A 17,701-nucleotide genomic window follows, 5' to 3' on the forward strand; every position below is an offset into this window, starting at 1 on the left:
TCATGGACTCTTGCTAATATGAAAGAAATGAATTTATCAGGTAAGTTCTTACATAAATTATGTTTTACGCCATATCTTGTGGTAAGTTTTTCTGGTAACAGGTTTCCGAGCCTGTATTAATGTATCAATAACCGAATCCGAAAACCCACGCTTTGATAGAATCAAGCGTTTAATTTCCAAGCAGTCAGCCTCAGAAATTAGGTTTGGATGGTTGAAAGGACCCTGAATTAGAAGGTCCTGCCTCAGGGGTAGAGACCATGGTGGACAGGACGACATGTCCACTAGGTCTGCATACCAGGTCCTGCGTGGCCACGCAGGCGCTATCAGAATCACTGATGCTCTCTCCTGTTTGATCCTGGCAATCAGTCGAGGTAGCAACGGAAAAGGTGGAAACACATAAGCTATGTTGAAAACCCAAGGGGCTGCTAGTGCATCTACCAGCACCGCACCCGGGTCCCTGGACCTGGATCCGTAACAAGGAAGCTTGGCGTTCTGGCGAGATGCCATGAGATCCAGATCCGGTTTGCCCCAACGACGAATCAGTTGAGCAAATACCTCCCGGGTGGAGTTCCCACTCCCCCGGATGAAAGGTCTGGCGACTTAGAAAATCCGCCTCCCAGTTCTCCACGCCTGGGATGTAGATCGCTGACAGGTGGCAAGAGTGAGACTCTGCCCAGCGAATTATCTTCGAGACTTCCAACATCGCTAGGGAACTCCTGGTTCCCCCTTGATGATGGATGTAAGCCACAGTCGTGATGTTGTCCGACTGAAATCTGATGAACCTCAGTGTTGCTAACTGAGGCCAAGCTAGAAGAGCATTGAATATTGCTCTTAATTCTAGAATGTTTATCGGGAGGAGTCTCTCCTCCTGAGTCCACGATCCCTGAGCCTTCAGGGTGTTCCAGAATGCACCCCAGCCTAGTAGGCTGGCATCTGTTACAATCGTCCAATCTGGTCTGCGAAAAGTCATTCCTTTGGACAGATGAACCCGTGACAACCACCAGAGAAGAGAATCTCTGGTCTCCTGGTCCAGATTTAGCAAAGGGGACAGATCTGAGTAATCCCCGTTCCATTGACTTAGCATGCATAGTTGCAGCGGTCTGAGATGTAGGCGCGCAAATGGCACTATGTCCATTGCCGCGACCATTAAGCCGATTACTTCCATGCACTGAGCTACTGATGGGCTTGGAATGGAGTGAAGGACACGGCAAGCATTGAGAATCTTTGATAACCTGGACTCCGTCAGGTAAATCTTCATCTCTACAGAATCTATAAGAGTCCCTAGAAAAGGGACCCTTGTGAGTGGTAACAGAGAACTCTTCTCCACGTTCACTTTCCACCCATGCGACCTCAGAAATGCTAGAACTATTTCTGTATGAGACTTTGCATTTTGAAAACTTGACGCTTGTATCAGAATGTCGTCTAGGTACGGAGCCACCGCTATGCCTCGTGGTCTTAGTACCGCCAGAAGTGAGCCCAGAACCTTTGTAAAAATTCTCGGGGCCGTAGCTAACCCAAAGGGAAGAGCTACAAACTGGTAATGCCTGTCTAGAAAGGCAAACCTTAGGTACCGATAATGATCTTTTGTGAATCGGTATGTGAAGGTAGGCATCCTTTAAGTCCACTGTGGTCATATATTGACCCTCTTGGATCATGGGTAGGATGGTCCGAATGGTTTCCATCTTGAACGATGGAACCCTTAGGAATTTGTTTAAGATTTTTAAGTCTAAGATTGGTCTGAAGGTTCCCTCTTTCTTGGGAACCACAAACAGATTTTAATAAAACCCTTGCCCCTGTTCCGTTCGTGGAACTGGGTGGATCACTCCCATCACTAAGAGGTCTTGTACACATTGTAGAAATGCCTCTTTCTTTACTAGGTTTGTTGATAACCTTGACAGATGAAACCTCCCTTGTGGAGGAGAAGTTTTGAAGTCCAAAAGGTATCCCTGAGATATAATCTCCAACGTCCAGGGATCCTGTACATCTCTTGCCCAAGCCTGGGCGAAGAGAGAAAGTCTGCCCCCCACTAGATCCGTCTCCGGAAAGGGGGCCTTGTCTTCATGCTGTCTTAGGGGCGGAAGTAGGCTTTCTGGCCTGCTTGCCCTTGTTCCATGACTGGTTGCCTTTCCAACCCTGTCTGTAACGAGCAGTAGTTCCTTCCTGTTTTGGAGCGGAGGAAGTTGATGCTGCTCCTGCCTTGAAATTACGAAAGGCACGAAAATTAGACGGTTTGGCCTTTGATTTGGCCCTGTCCTGAGGAAGGGTGTGGCCCTTACCTCCAGTAATGTCAGCAATAATTTCCTTCAAGCCGGGCCCGAATAAGGTCTGCCCTTTGAAAGGAATGTTTAGTAGTTTAGACTTAGAAGTTACATCTGCTGACCAGGATTTAAGCCATAGCTCTCTGCGCGCCTGTATGGCGAATCCGGAATTCTTAGCCGTAAGTTTGGTTAAATTGCACTACGGCATCCGAAACAAACGCATTAGCCAGCTTAAGGGTTCTAATCTTGCTCAAAGATTCATCCAATGGTGCTGTGCGAATCGCCTCTTCCAGAGACTCAAACCAGAATGCCGCTGCAGCAGTGACAGGCGCAATGCATGCAAGAGGCTGTAATATAAAACCTTGTTGAACAAACATTTTCTTAAGGTAACCCTCTAATTTTTTTATCCATTGGATCTGAGAAAGCACAGCTATCCTCCACCGGGATAGTGGTACTCTTGGCTAAAGTAGAAACTGCTCCCTCCACCTTAGGTACTGTCGGCCATAAGTCTCGTGTGGTGGTGTCTATAGGGAACATTTTTCTAAATATCGGAGGAGGGGAAAAAGGCACACCGGGTCTATCCCACTCCTTGCTAATAATCTCTGTAAGCCTCTTTGGTATAGGAAAAACATCAGTACACCCCGGTACCGCATAGTATTTATCCAGCCTACATAATTTCTCTGGGATTGCCACCGTGTCACAATCATTCAGAGCCGCTAACACCTCCCCTAGCAACACGCGGTGGTTCTCAAGCTTAATTTTAAAATTTTAAATTTCTGAATCCAGTCTCCCCGAATCAGAACCATCACCCACAGAATGAAGCTCTCCGTCCTCATGTTCTGCAAATTGTGACGCAGTATCAGACATGGCTCTCGTGTCATCGGCACGCTCTGTCCTTAACCCAGAGCTGTCGCGCTTGCCTCTTAACTCGGGCATATTGTATAATACTTCTTTCATAACATTAGCCATATCATGTAAAGTGATTTGTAAGGGCCTTGATGTACTTGGCGCCTCAATCTTACGCACCTCCCGAGCGGGAGACGAAGGAACTGACACGTGAGGAGAGTTAGACGGCATAACTTCCCCCTCGTTGTCTGGTGATAATTTCTTTATCGGTACAGATTGACTTTTATTCAAAGTAATATCAATACAATTGGTACACATTTCTATTGGGCTCCACATCGGCTTTTAAACATAATGAACAAGCAGATTCCTCTGTATCAGACATGTTTAAACAGACTAGCAATGAAGCTAGCAAGCTTGGAAATTACTTTCAATAAGTTTACAAGCAATATAAAAAATGCTGCAGCGCTTTTTTTAAAAAAAAAAAACAGTTGAATAACAAAGAACTAATTCAGTTATAGCAACAATTCTTTAAATGTATTAATTAGCAGAGGATTGCACCCATTAGCAAAAGGATGATTAACCCCTCAGTACCCAAAAACGGATATCAAATTAAGATGTAACGCTTTTATCACAGTCAAACACACTGTCACAGGTCTGCTGTGACTGATTACCTCCCTCAAAAACGACTTTTGAAGATCCCTGAGCTCTCTGGAGACGTCCTGGATCAAAGAGGAAGAAGCAGGAAGACTGTGCTAGAATTCTAACTGCGCAACAAGGCGCTAAAAAAAGTCCCTCCCACTCCTATTACAACAGTGGGAGACTTGATATAACGGTTTCTATGCAGAAATGTACATCAGCCATGTGGAAAAAAAATCATGCCCAAAAAGATTTATCACCAAAGTACCTCACAAAACGATTAACATGCCAGTAAACGTTTGAAAAAACAACATTTCAGATGCTGTGTAAAGTTATTACTAAGCCTGCTACCAGTCGCTTCAGTTAAGGCTCACACATTATATCAGTATTAACAGTATTTTTGCAGTCAAATTCTAGTCCCTAGAAAATAACTCTACTGTGCATACATTTATCAGCCTGATACCAGTCACTACTACTGCATTTAAGGCTGTACTTACATCATACGGGTAACAGCAGTGTTTTCTTAGTCAATTCCATTCCCAGAAAATATTGTACTGCACATACCTCATTTGCGGGAGACCCCGCATGCTATTCCCATTGTCTGAAGTTACCCCACTCCTCAATGTCGAACAGCCAGTGGATCTTAGTTACGCCTGCTAAGATCATAGAAAACGCAGGCAGTTTCTTCTTCCAAATACTGCCTGAGATAGAAAAAAACAGCACACTCCGGTGCCATTTAAAATAACAAACTTTTGATTGAAGAATAATTAAGTAAAAACTCACTCCTCTCGCGACCTCCTTCTTTGTTGAGGGTTGCAAGAGAGTGACTGGATATGACATATGAGGGGAGGAGCTATATGGCAGCTCTGCTTGGGTGATCCTCTTGCAACTTCCTGTTGGGAAGGAGAATATATCCCATAAGTAATGGATGACCCGTGGACTGAACACACTTAACAAGAGAGACCATTTTATGGCGCTTAAAGATTTATCTCCAGGGGATTCTCTGACTTAAGAGGGAGATTATGCCATCTAACTCTCCCCATGTGTCAGAACCTATAACTCCCGCTCAAGTGACGCCAAGTACATCTAGCGCGTCTAATTCTTTTATCTTACAGGACATGGCGGCAGTTATGAATGCTACAATCTCAGGTATTCTCCAAACTGCCAGGGCTACAAGGAAAGCGAGACAGCTCTGGGGCTAGAACTAATACAGATCTTTCTGACGCTTTAATGCCTGTGTCTGATATACCCTCACAATACTCAGAAGCTGAGGCAGGTGACCTGTCTGTGGGTGACATTTCAGACTCGGGGAAGGCGTTACTTCAGTCCGATTCTGAAATGACAGCGTTTAAATTTAAGCTTGAACACCTCCGCTTATTGCTTAGGGAGGTTTTAGCGACTCTGGATGACTGTAACCCCATTGTGGTTCCAGAGAAACTGTGTAAAATGGATAAATACTTTGCAGTGCCTGTTTACACTGATGTTTTTCCAGTCCCTAAGAGGTTTTCGGAAATTATTACTAAGGAATGGGATAGACCAGGTGTGCTGTTCTCTCCCCCTCCTGCTTTCAAAAAGATGTTTCCCATAGATGCCGCCATACGGACTCGTGGAAGACGGTTCCAAAGGTGGAGGGAGCAGTCTCTACCCTAGCTAAGCGTACAACTATCCCTGTCGAGGACAGTTGTGCTTTCCTAGATCCTATGGATAAAAAATTAGAGGGTCTCCTTAAGAAAATTTTTATACATCAAGGATTTATTCTCCAGCCTCTTGCATGCATTGCCCCAGTTACTGCTGCAGCGGCTTTTTGGTTTGATTCTCTTGAGGAGGCTCTACAGGTAGAGACCCCGCTAGACGATATTCTAGACAGGATTAAAGCTCTTAAGTTAGCTAACTCCTTTATTTCTGACGCCATTTTTCATTTAGCCAAGCTAACGGCTAAGAATTCAGGTTTTGCCATTTTTGCGCGTAGGACGCTATGGCTTAAGTCCTGGTCAGCAGACGTTACTTCAAAGTCTAAGCTTCTTAACATCCCCTTCAAGGGACAGACCCTATTTGGGCCTGGTCTGAAGGAGATCATTTCTGATATTACTGGAGGAAAAGGTCACGCCCTTCCTCAGGATAGGTCCAATAAATTAAGGACCAAACAGAATAATTTTCGTTCCTTTCGAAACTTCAAGAGTGGCGCAGCTTCAGTTTCCTCTAATGCAAAACGAGGGAAATTTCGCCCAGTCCAAACCAGTCTGGAGACCTAACCAGGCTTGGAACAATGGGAAGCAGGCCAAGAAACCTGCTGCCGCCTCTAAGACAGCATGAAGGAGTAGCCCCCGATCCGGGACCGGATCTAGTAGGGGGCAGACTTTCTATCTTCGCCCAGGCTTGGGCAAGAGACGTCCAGGATCCCTGGGCATTGGAGATTGTTTCCCAGGGATATCTTCTGGACTTCAAAGCTTCATCTCCAAAGGGGAGAATTCATCTCTCTCAATTATCTGTAAACCAGATAAAGAGGCATTCTTACGTTGTGTTCAAGACCTGCTGGTTATGGGAGTGAGCCACCCAGTTCCAAGGGAGGAACAGGGGCAGGGCTTCTATTGAAATCTGTTTATAGTTCCCAAAAAAGAGCGAACTTTCAGACCAATCTTTGATCTCAAGATCCTAAACAAATTTCTCAGGGTCCCATCCTTCAGGATGGAGACTATCCGAACCATCCTCCCTATGATCCAGGAGGGTCAATATATGACTACCGTGGACTTAAAGGATGCTTATCTCCACATTCCGATTCAAAGATCATCATCAGTTCCTCAGGTTCGCCTTCCTAGACAGGCATTACCAGTTTGTGGCTCTTCCCTTCGGGTTAGCCACGGCACCAAGAATCTTTACGAAGGTTCTAGGGTCCCTACTGGCGGTTCTAAGGCCACGGGGCATAGCAGTGGCTCCTTACCTAGACGACATTTTGATACAGGCGTCAACTTTTCAATTCGCCAAGTCCCATACTGACATTGTTCTGGCCTGTCTGAGGTCTCACGGGTGGAAGGTGAACGAAGAAAAGAGTTCTCTCTCCCCACTAACAAGAGTTTCCTTCCTAGGAACACTGATAGATTCAGTAGAAATCAAAATTTTTCTGACAGAGGTCAGGTTGTCAAAGCTTCTAACTTCCTGCCGTGGTCTTCATTCCACTTCTCGGCCGTCAGTGGCTCAGTGTATGGAAGTAATCGTCCTAATGGTAACGGCAATGGACATAGTTTCGTTTGCCCGCCTACGTCTCAGACCACGGCAACTTTGCATGCTCAATCAGTGGAATGTGGATTACACAGATTTGTCCTCTCTGCTAAATCTGAAACGACAGATGCCAGCCTTCTGGGCTGGGGCGCCGTCTGGAACTCCCTGAAGGCTCAGGGTTCGTGGACTCAGGAGGAAGCCCTCCTTCCGATAAACATTATGGAACTGAGAGCAATATTCAATGCTCTTCATGCTTGGCCTCCACTAGCTGCGGTCAGGTTCATCAGTTTTCAGTCAGATAATATCACGACTGTAGCCTATATCAACCATCAGGGGGGGACAAGAACCCCCCGGCAATGTTGGAGGTTTCAAAGATAATTCTATGGGCAGAGGTTCACTCTTGCCATCTCTCAGCTATCCATATCCCAGGAGTAGAGAACTGGGAGGCGGATTTTCTAAGTCGGCAGACTTTTCATCCGGGGGAGTGGGAGCTCCATCCAGAGGTATTTGCCCAGCTCATTCAACTTTGGGGCAAACCAGAACTGGATCTGATGGCGTCTCGTCAGAACGCCAAGCTTCCTTGTTACGGGTCCATGTCAAGGGATCCCCAGGCAGCGCTGATAGATGCTCTAGCAGTGCCCTGGTCATTCAGCCTGGCTTATGTGTTTCCACCATTTCCTCTCCTCCCTTGTCTGATTGCCAAGATCAAGCAGGAGAGGGATTTGGTGATTTTGATAGCACCTGCGTGGCCGCGCAGGACTTGGTATGCAGATCTGGTGGACATGTCATCCCTTCCACCATGGACTCTGCTACTGAGGCAGGACCTTCTACTCCAAGGTCCTTTCAATCATCCAAATCTAATTTCTCTGCGGCTAACTGCTTGGAGATTGAACGCTTGATTTTATCAAAACGTGGTTTCTCAGTCGGTCATTGATACCTTAATTCAGGCTCGAAAGCCTGTCACCAGGAAAATCTATCATAAGATATGGTGTAAATATCTTCATTGGTGTGAATCCAAGGGTTACTCATGGAGTAAGGTCAGGATTCCTAGGATATTATCCATTCTCCAAGAAGGATTGGAGAAGGGATTGTCAGCTAGTTCCTTAAAGGGACAGATATCTGCTGTCTATTCTTCTGTACAAGAGTCTGGCAGATGTTCCAGACGTTCAGGCGTTTTGTCAGGCTTTAGTTAGAATCAACAATAGAAATAGAAAGGGCACAGCATAGGTACTGCAATAACCAGTGTGCACGTTCCCAGGTTCTGCCAAAACCTTAAATCCAACGACAATCCAAAAGGAGGAACAGCACCACAATAATAATGCTTATAAAGTTATTTATTGGGACATCAAATAAACACACCACAACGTTTCGGTCCTAATAGACCTTAATCATGTGACATAAAACATGACCTAACACCACACCTATATACCCATTGGAGGAGGAGACTTATCCCTATCACAGGTGTATATCTAGTATATGTTAACTAATCAGTTATAGACAAAAAATGCTCACTGCTCCATCTAGTGGTGAAGAAAGGCCATCACTTCCAATAATTTGTGACCTAGAAAGATGCAAGTAAAAAATTTTAAAAACATAAATATATAGGTAATTAACCCTATATAGTTAGACACTAACTCTTAATATGTACAGTGATTAACTCTTGTGGGAATATATACAAAGATTTCAAGATTATATTTAGATTTTAACAAATAAGTTTAAATTTATAGAGTAACTCCCCAGTCAATTTCTTTATTCATCCCTATAGGAATAAGATTGTAAAGTGTAGATCCAATATGTTTCCCTACACTTTAACATTCTCTGTCTATCTCCACCCCCTTCTAGGTTTTTTAATTTGTTCAATAACTTGGTACCTAAGTTGGGATATGCTATGGCCAGCTTGTAAGAACAGACTAGCACAGACTAGACTATATGAAATGGGTAATCTCTTTTTACAGAGAGGTTATCCTAAACAATTAGTGGAAGAATAAATCAGAAAAATTGGAAATGTTCCTAGAACCTCTATTTTAAAGGGAGAATATAGAGACAAGAATAAGAAAGATAAAAACAAAACTAAACAAATGATTTTTGTTTCTGTTTAACCCTCTAAGCAACAAAATTAATAAGATCATTAGGAGACATTGGTCTATCTTAAAAGAACTAAACCCCAATATTGTGGAATTCCAGGAGGCCCCTATGGCAGCCTATAGGCGAGGTTGAAATATTAAGGATGTCTTGGTTAAAGCTGACGTTGGATCCAAGAAAAGAGGCATTCAAACATTTTTATCTACCCCTAAGGTGGGTTGTTTCCCTTGTCTGGGATGTTGCAATTGTGGCAACATCATAAAAGGGGATCATTTTGTTCACCCCCTGAATGGGAGGAAATATAGGATTCCAGGTTATTTCACATGTAATTCTGAATATATTGTGTACCTCATAAAATGCCAATGTGCAAAAATTTATATTGGAGAGTCAACAAGAAGGATTAGAGACAGGATCAATGAACATAAATCTAACATACGTTGTGGCAATAAAGATGCCCCTGTCTCTAATCACTTCTTACAAGCTGGCCATAGCATATCCCAACTTAGGTACCAAGTTATTGAACAAATTAAAAAACCTAGAAGGGGTGGAGATAGACAGAGAATGTTAAAGTGTAGGGAAACATATTGGATCTACACTTTACAATCTCTTATCCCTATAGGGATGAAAAAATAAATTGACTGGGGAGTTACTCTATAAATTTAAACTTATTTGTTAAAATCTAAATATAATCTTGAAATCTTTGTATATATTCCCACAAGAGTTAATCACTGTACATATTAAGAGTTAGTGTCTAACTATATAGGGTTAATTACCTATATATTTATGTTTTTAAATTTTTTTACTTGCATCTTTCTAGGTCACAAATTATTGGAAGTGATGGCCTTTCTTCACCACTAGATGGAGCAGTGAGCATTTTTTGTCTATACCTGATTAGTTAACATATACTAGATATACACCTGTGATAGGGATAAGTCTCCTCCCCCAATGGGTATATAGGTGTGGTGTTAGGTCATGTTTTATGTCACATGATTAAGGTCTATTAGGACCGAAACGTTGTGGTGTGTTTGTTTGATGTCCCAATAAATAACTTTATAAGCATTATTATTGTGGTGCTGTTCCTCCTTTTGGATTTTAGTTAGAATCAAGCCTGTGTTTAAACTTGTTGCTCCACCATGGAGTTTAAATTTAGTTCTTAAAGTTCTTCAAGGGGTTCCGTTTGAACCTCTGCATTCCATAGATATCAAGCTTTTATCTTGGAAAGTTCTGTTTTTGGTAGCTATCTCTTCGGCTCGAAGAGTTTCAGAGTTATATGCCTTACTGTGTGATTCCCCTTATCTGATCTTCCATGCAGATAAGGTAGTTTTGCGTACCAAACCTGGGTTTCTTTCTAAGGTGGTATCTAATAAGAATATCAATCAGGAGATTGTTGTTCCGTCACTGTGTCCTAATCCTTCTTCAAAGAAGGAACGTCTATTACACAATCTTGATGTGGTTCGTGCTTTAAAGTTTTATTTACAAGCTACGAAAGATTTTCGTCAAACATCTGCATTGTTTGTTGTCTACTCTGGACAGAGGAGAGGCCAAAAGGCTTCGGCATCTTCTTTCTTTTTGGCTGTGAAGCTTAATCCGTTTAGCTCATGAGACTGCTGGCCAGCAGCCTCCTCAAAGAATTACAGCTCATTCCACTAGAGCGGTAGCTTCCACATGGGCTTTTAAAAATGAGGCCTCTGAACAGATTTGTAAGGCGGCAACTTGGTCATCGCTTCATACTTTTTCTAAATTGTACAAATTTGATACTTTTGCTTCCTCGGGGGCTATTTTTGGGAGAAAGGTCTTGCAGGCAGTAGTGGTGCCTTCCGTTTAAGTTCCTGCCTTGTCCCTCCCTTCATCCGTGTCCTAAAGCTTTGGTATTGGTATCCCACAAGTAATGGAGGAACCTGTGGAATGGATACACCTTACAAGAGAAAACAAAATTTATGCTTACCTGATAAATTTCTTTCTTTTGTGGTGTATCCAGTCCACGGCCCGCCCTGTCACTTTAAGGCAGGTGTTTTTTATTTTTAAACTACAGTCACCACTGCACCCTATAGTTTCTCCTTTTTCCTTGCTTGTCTTCGGTCGAATGACTGGGGGTGGCAGTTAGGGGAGGAGCTATATAGACAGCTCTGCTGTGGGTGTCCTCTTGCAACTTCCTGTTGGGAAGGAGAATATCCCACAAGTAATGGATGAACCCGTGGACTGGATACACCACAAGAGAGAAATTTATCAGGTAAGCATAAATTTTGTTTTTCTGGAAAACGTAGGGGCCAGAAAGCTATGGCTACCTCTTTCTTTTTGTCTGAAGAGTATCATCCGTTTGGCATATGAGACTGCTGGACAGCAGCCTCCTGAAAGAATTAATGCTCATTCTACTAGGGCTGTGGCTTCCTCATGGGCATTAAAAATGATGCTTCTGTTTAACAGATTTGCAAGGCTGCAACTTGGTCGTCTCTTCACACTTTTTCCAAATTTTACAAATTGAGGCTGTTTTTGGGAGAAAGGTTCTTCAAGCAGTGGTTCCTTCCGTTTAGGTTCCTGTCTTGTCCCTCCCTTTCATCAGTGTCCTATTGCTTTGGTATTGTATCCCATAAGTAAGGATGAAATCTGTGGACTCGTCATATCTTGTAAAAGAAAAGGAAATTTATGCTTACCTGATAAATTCATTTCTTTTAAGATATGACAAGTCCACGGCCCACCCTGTCAATTTCTAAGACGGGTCTTTAGTTTTGTTAAACTTCAGTCACCTCTGCACCTTGGCTTTTCCTTTCTCTTCCTAACTTCGGTCGAATGACTGGAGTGGGAGGGAAGGGAGGAGCTATATATATATATACAGCTCTGCTGTGGTGCTCTTTGCCGCCTCCTGCTGACCAGGAGACGTAATCCCATAAGTAAGGATAAAATCCGTGGACTCTTAATATCGTAAAAGAAATGAATTTATCGGGTAAGCATAAATTTCCTTTTTTTTCTCCAGGATGGTTTGGAGAAGGGTTCTAATCTCGGCTTTATCTATCTTGTTACACAAACATCTGGCGGATGTCCCAGAGGTTGTCTTTTTGTCAGGCCTTGATCAGGATCAGGCCTGTGTTCGAACCGATTACTCCTCCATGAAGTCTTAATTTAGTTCTCGGTGTTCTTCAAGGGGCTCCTTTTGGAGCCTTTCCATTCCTTAGATATTAAGTTATTATCTTGGAAGGTTTTATTTCTTGTGGCTATTTCTTCTTCTGCTCGGAGAGTGTCAGAACTCTCGGCATTGCAGTATGAGTCTCCTTATCTTATTTTCCATGTAGATAACGTAGTTTTGTGTACCAACTTAGGATTTCTTCCAAAGGTTGTTTCTGATCGGAACATTAATCAGGAGATTGTTGTGCCTTCCTTGTGTCCTAATCCTTCTAAGAAGGAAAGAGTTTTGCATAATTTGGACATGGTCCATGCTTTGAAGTTTTATCGGCAGGCGACTAAGGACTTTCGTCAGTAGTCTGTTTGTAGTTTTCTCTGGAAATCGCAAGGGACAGAAAGCTACAGCTACTTCTTTCTTTTTGGTTGAAGAGCATCATACGTTTTGCATATGAGACTGCTGGACAGCAGCCTCCTGAGTGGGTTACGGCTCATTCCACAAGGGCTGTTGCTTCTTCATGGGCATTCAAAGACGAAGCTTCTGTGGAACAGATTTGCAAGGCTGCAACTTGGTCCTCTCCACACTTTTTTTAATTTTTTTTTACAAATTTGCCATTTTTGGGAGACAGGTTCTTCAAGCAGTGGTGCCTTCCGTTTAGGTTCCCTGTCTTGTCCCTCCCGTATCATCTGTGTACTGTAGTTTGGGTATTGAATCCCATTAGTAATTAAAATGATCCGTGGACTCATCGTGTCTTTAAAAAGAAAATTTATGCTTAACTGATAAATATTTCTTTTTTACACTGAGTCCACGGCCCGCCCTGTTTTTATAGACAGGTTGTGGATATGTTTTAAACTTCAGACACCTGCACCTTGGCTTTTCCTTTCACTTCCTAACTTCGGTCGAATGACTGGAGTGGGAAGGAAGGGAGTAGCTGTATATACAGCTCTGCTGTGGTGCTCTTTGCCGCCTCCTGCTGACCAGGAGGTGAATATCCCATTAGTAAATAAGATGATCCGTGGACTTATCGTGTCAAAAGAAATAAATTTATCAGGTAAGCATAAATTCTTTTTCTTACAAAGGTTAACTACTCAGTCAAGAGATTTGTTTTTCCTTTGTGTCCTTCACAGAGAAATGCTTAAAGGGACACTGAACCCTATTTTCTTTTATGATTCAGATAGAGCATGACATTTTAAGTAACTTTCTAATTTACTCCTATTATCTAATTTTCTTCATTCTCTTGGTATCTTTATTTGAAATGCAAGAATGTAAGTTTAAATGCCGGCCCATTTTTGGTGAACAACCTGGGTTCTTGCCGATTGGTGGATAAATTAATCTACAAATACAGTGCTGTCCAGGGTCTGAACCAAAAAAAGCCTAGATGCCTTTTTCAAATAAAGATAGCAAGAGAACAAAGAAATTGATAATAGGAGTTAATTAGAAAGTTGCTTAAAATTGCTCTATTTGAACCACAAAAGAAAACAATTGGGTTGTGTCCCTTTTTAAGAATGACTTTTACACAACTTGGATGTCAGGTTTTTGAAGTTTTATCTTTGAGCTACGCAGAAATTTGGTCAGTCATCTTCCTTGTTTGTTCATTGTCAGGCCAATGTAGAGATCAGTGCTATTGCTGTCACTTTAAACTTCTTGCCTGAAACAACTGATTCACAGAGCCTAATTGGAGGCAGGACAATCTTCTCCTTTAATTACAGCTCACTCTACTAGATCTGTATCATCATCTTGGGCTTTCATAAAATGAGGCATCGGTTGAACAGAATTGCAAAGCAGCTACTTTGGTCTCCTTTTGCATAATTAAAAAAAAAAAGATAATTTTGATGGGTTATTGTCCCTTTTTGAGGCAGCGTTTGGCAGGAAGGTTCTCCAGGCTGCAGTGTCTGCTAAATGTTGTGCTTGTTTAAAAAATATTTCAATTTTCTCTTACATGGTGTATCCAGTCCACAGATTCATCCTTACTTGTGGGATATTCTCATTCCCTACAGGTAGTGGCAAAGAGCACACAGCAGAGCTGTCCATATAGCTCCCCTCAGGCTCCGCCCCCCCAGTCATTCTCTTTGCCGCTCTAACAAGTAGCATCTCCACGGGAGGGTAAAGAGTATGTGAAGGAACAAAGAGTTCCTTAGCGATGAAGGAAGTAACCAAGATCATCAAATGGGCGGAGGATCACTCCTGCCATCTATCTGCAATTCACATCCCAGGGGTAGACAACTGGGAGGCGGATTTTCTAAGTCGTCAGACTTTCCATCCGGGGGAGTGGGAACTCAACCCGGAGGTTTTTTCTCAGCTGACCCAGCTATGGGGCATTCCAGAATTGGATCTGATGGCGTCCCGTCAGAACACCAAACTTCCCCTTTACGGATCCAGATCTAGTTTCTCTGCAACTGACTGCTTGGAGATTGAACGCTTAATTCTAGCTAAGCGTGGGTTCTCTGAATCAGTTATAGATACTCTGATCCAGGCCAGAAAGCCTGTCGCCAGGAAAATTTACCATAAGATATGGCGGAAATATCTTTGTTGGTGTGAATCCAAGGGTTACTTGTGGAGTAAGGTTAGGATTCCAAGGATATTGTCTTTTCTCCAAGAAGGATTGGAGAAAAGTTTGTCAGCTAGTTCCTTATAGGGACAGATATCTGCTCTGTCTATCCTGTTACACAAGCGTCTGGCAGCTGTACCAGACGTTCAAGCGTTTGCTCAGGCCTTAGTTAGAATCAAGCCTGTTTACAAACCTGTGGCTCCTCCATGGAGTCTAAATTTAGTTATTTCAGTTCTTCAAGGGGTTCCGTTTGAACCTTTACATTCCATAGATATTAAGTTATTATCTTAGAAAGTTTTGTTTTTGGTAGCTATTTCTTCTGCTCGAAGAGTTTCTGAATTGTCTGCTTTGCAGTGTAATTCACCCTATCTGGTATTCCATGCAGATAAGGTTGTTTTGCGTACCAAACCTGGTTTCCTTCCAAAAGTTGTTTCTAATAAGAATATTAACCAGGAAATTATTGTTCCTTCTCTGTGTCCTAATCCAGTTTCTAGGAAGGAACGACTGTTACACAATCTTGATGTGGTTCGTGCTTTAAAATTCTATTTAAAGGCAACTAAAGATTTCAGACAAACATCATCTTTGTTTGTTGTCTATTCTGGTAAGAGGGGAGGTCAGAAAGCGACTGCTACCTCTTTCCTTCTGGCTGAAAAGCATCATCCGATTGGCTTATGAGACTGCTGGACAGCAGCCTCCTGAACGAATTACAGCTCATTCCACTAGAGCTGTGGCTTCCACATGGGCTTTCAAGAATGAGGGTTCTGTTGAACAGAATTGTAAGGCAGCGACTTGGTCTTCACTGCATACATTTGACAAATTTTACAAATTCAATACTTTTGCTTCTTCGGAGGCTATTTTTGGGAGAAAGGCTTTGCAAGCAGTGGTGCCTTCCGTTTAGGTTACCCGACTTGTTCCCTCCCTTCATCCGTGTCCTAAAGCTTTGGTATTGGTATCCCACAAGTAAGGATGAATCCGTGGACTGGATACACCATGTAAGAGAAAACAGAATTTATGCTTACCTGATAAATTACTTTCTCTTACGGTGTATCCAGTCCACGGCCCGCCCTGGCAATTAAGTCAGGTTCAAATTTAATTTTGTAAAACTACAGTCACCACTGCACCCTATGGTTTCTCCTTTTTCTCCTAACCGTCGGTCGAATGACTGGGGGGCCGGAGCCTGAGGGGAGCTATATGGACAGCTCTGCTGTGTGCTCTCTTTGCCACTTCCTGTAGGGAATGAGAATATCCCACAAGTAAGGATGAATCCGTGGACTGGATACACCCTAAGAGAAAGTAATTTATCAGGTAAGCATAAATTCTGGGGTTTTTTATGGTATAGTGGACTCCACAGCTTGGGTGTTTGATCCCATATGTCAAGGCTTGTGGACTCAACCTTACAAAAGAGAACCTAATTTATGCTTACCTTATAAATTCCTTTCTTTTATGGTGGTGAATCCACAAGACCCCCCCCCCCCCCCATTTGGTAGTAATCCAACAGTTCTAGCGTGCAGCGCAATTTACTTTAAGTGGAATCAGGAGCTGAGAGGGATTGAATCTCTTGCTATGTGGTATCTAACGTTTGCCTGCCTCCTGGTGGAGTGGAGTTTAATGCCATATGTAAAGGCTTATGGGCTCCCACCACCATGAAAGGAAATTTGATAAGTTAAGCATAAATTATTTTCTTAACCATTATTCTTGTTTTTGGTTTTTGTTTTCCCTCTCTTCTTCAGCGACCATTCCATTGAATTAATAGTTAATGTAATGGAGACTTATTTCTAGTTCTGCTCTTTTGTGATTGGATGATAAAAAAAAATCTACTACTCATTTGAAATACTGTTCTATTGGATTTTTTTTTTTTTTCTTAGTTTTTTTTGTTTTGTTTGCACTGCGAATGCAATTCTAGTTTTTTTTTTTTTTTTTTTTTGGTCCTTTAAGTAATACTGCTTGTTTGACTGCATTGTTGTGCATTTGAATTTTTTTTTTTTCTTTAAAAAAAAAAAAAAAATTTAAAAAAATTCTCCTCACTGCCTCTCACTTCTCCTACAGCTAATGTATCTTGTGTAGTTCCTGTTGGAAGGATCTCTTGTATGGACTCTGGGCTCTTAAATATATCCCATAATGCCTGCCTTCTCTCTGGTTGCTGCTATGATCCAAAGGATGCTGTGACTCCTTGCTTTTATGGACACACTGGTAAGAATTTTAACACAAATAGGAAGTTAATGAGATGTTAAAATGTATTTCCTGGTTCACCATAGAGACCTCATAAATGGACGTTGTTGTGCCTTATAAGTAAACTGGCGCCGCCCCCTTCCCAATTTGTATGAAGTAAAGGCTTTTTATTTTTTTTCTCCTGTTTCTGTAAATGGGTTGGTGACCATTAGTGATCTATAGAAGGTGAGAATGGTGTGGGATAAGCGCTCAAGCAAAATAGAGCCAACCAGATTATTATATAGATAAAATGAAATAAGAGGACCCAATGATACTAAAAAAGAATTTATATAGCAATTTAGATGAATAACTTGTTAACACATACAAAATATGTTAGTTTATACACAATTGCATAAGATGCCGGCATCAAAAACAGTAAAACATACTGATCATATTAAAAAACAGGAAAAAACGGCCGATATAAAATTTATAAAAATTCCCTGATTGTACCGTAAAAATATATGTGAAACAGTTCCCAAGTGACAGACAGCACACACCTGATGCTCGTGGTAGAGGGCCACTGCACACACCTCTCTGTAATATGTAGACAACTGATTTCCACAGCACCAAAAAATGATAGGAAAATTGTTAAATAAACTTAGCCTTTATTGTTCCATTTCAGCACTTGGCACACAGCAGCAAAAAAAGCGACGTTTCGGGCTGTTAACCCTTACTCATGCTTATTCAGAACACCTGTTAGCTGCTCCTTAAATACCATATGACATTAACCCTTAATACACCAAATAACATTGTGTTAACTAAAAAATCGCCACCTAGTGGTCAAAACTCATT

Source organism: Bombina bombina, chromosome 9 (genome assembly GCF_027579735.1).
Source record: "Bombina bombina isolate aBomBom1 chromosome 9, aBomBom1.pri, whole genome shotgun sequence".
In the NCBI taxonomy this organism is placed as follows: domain Eukaryota; kingdom Metazoa; phylum Chordata; class Amphibia; order Anura; family Bombinatoridae; genus Bombina; species Bombina bombina.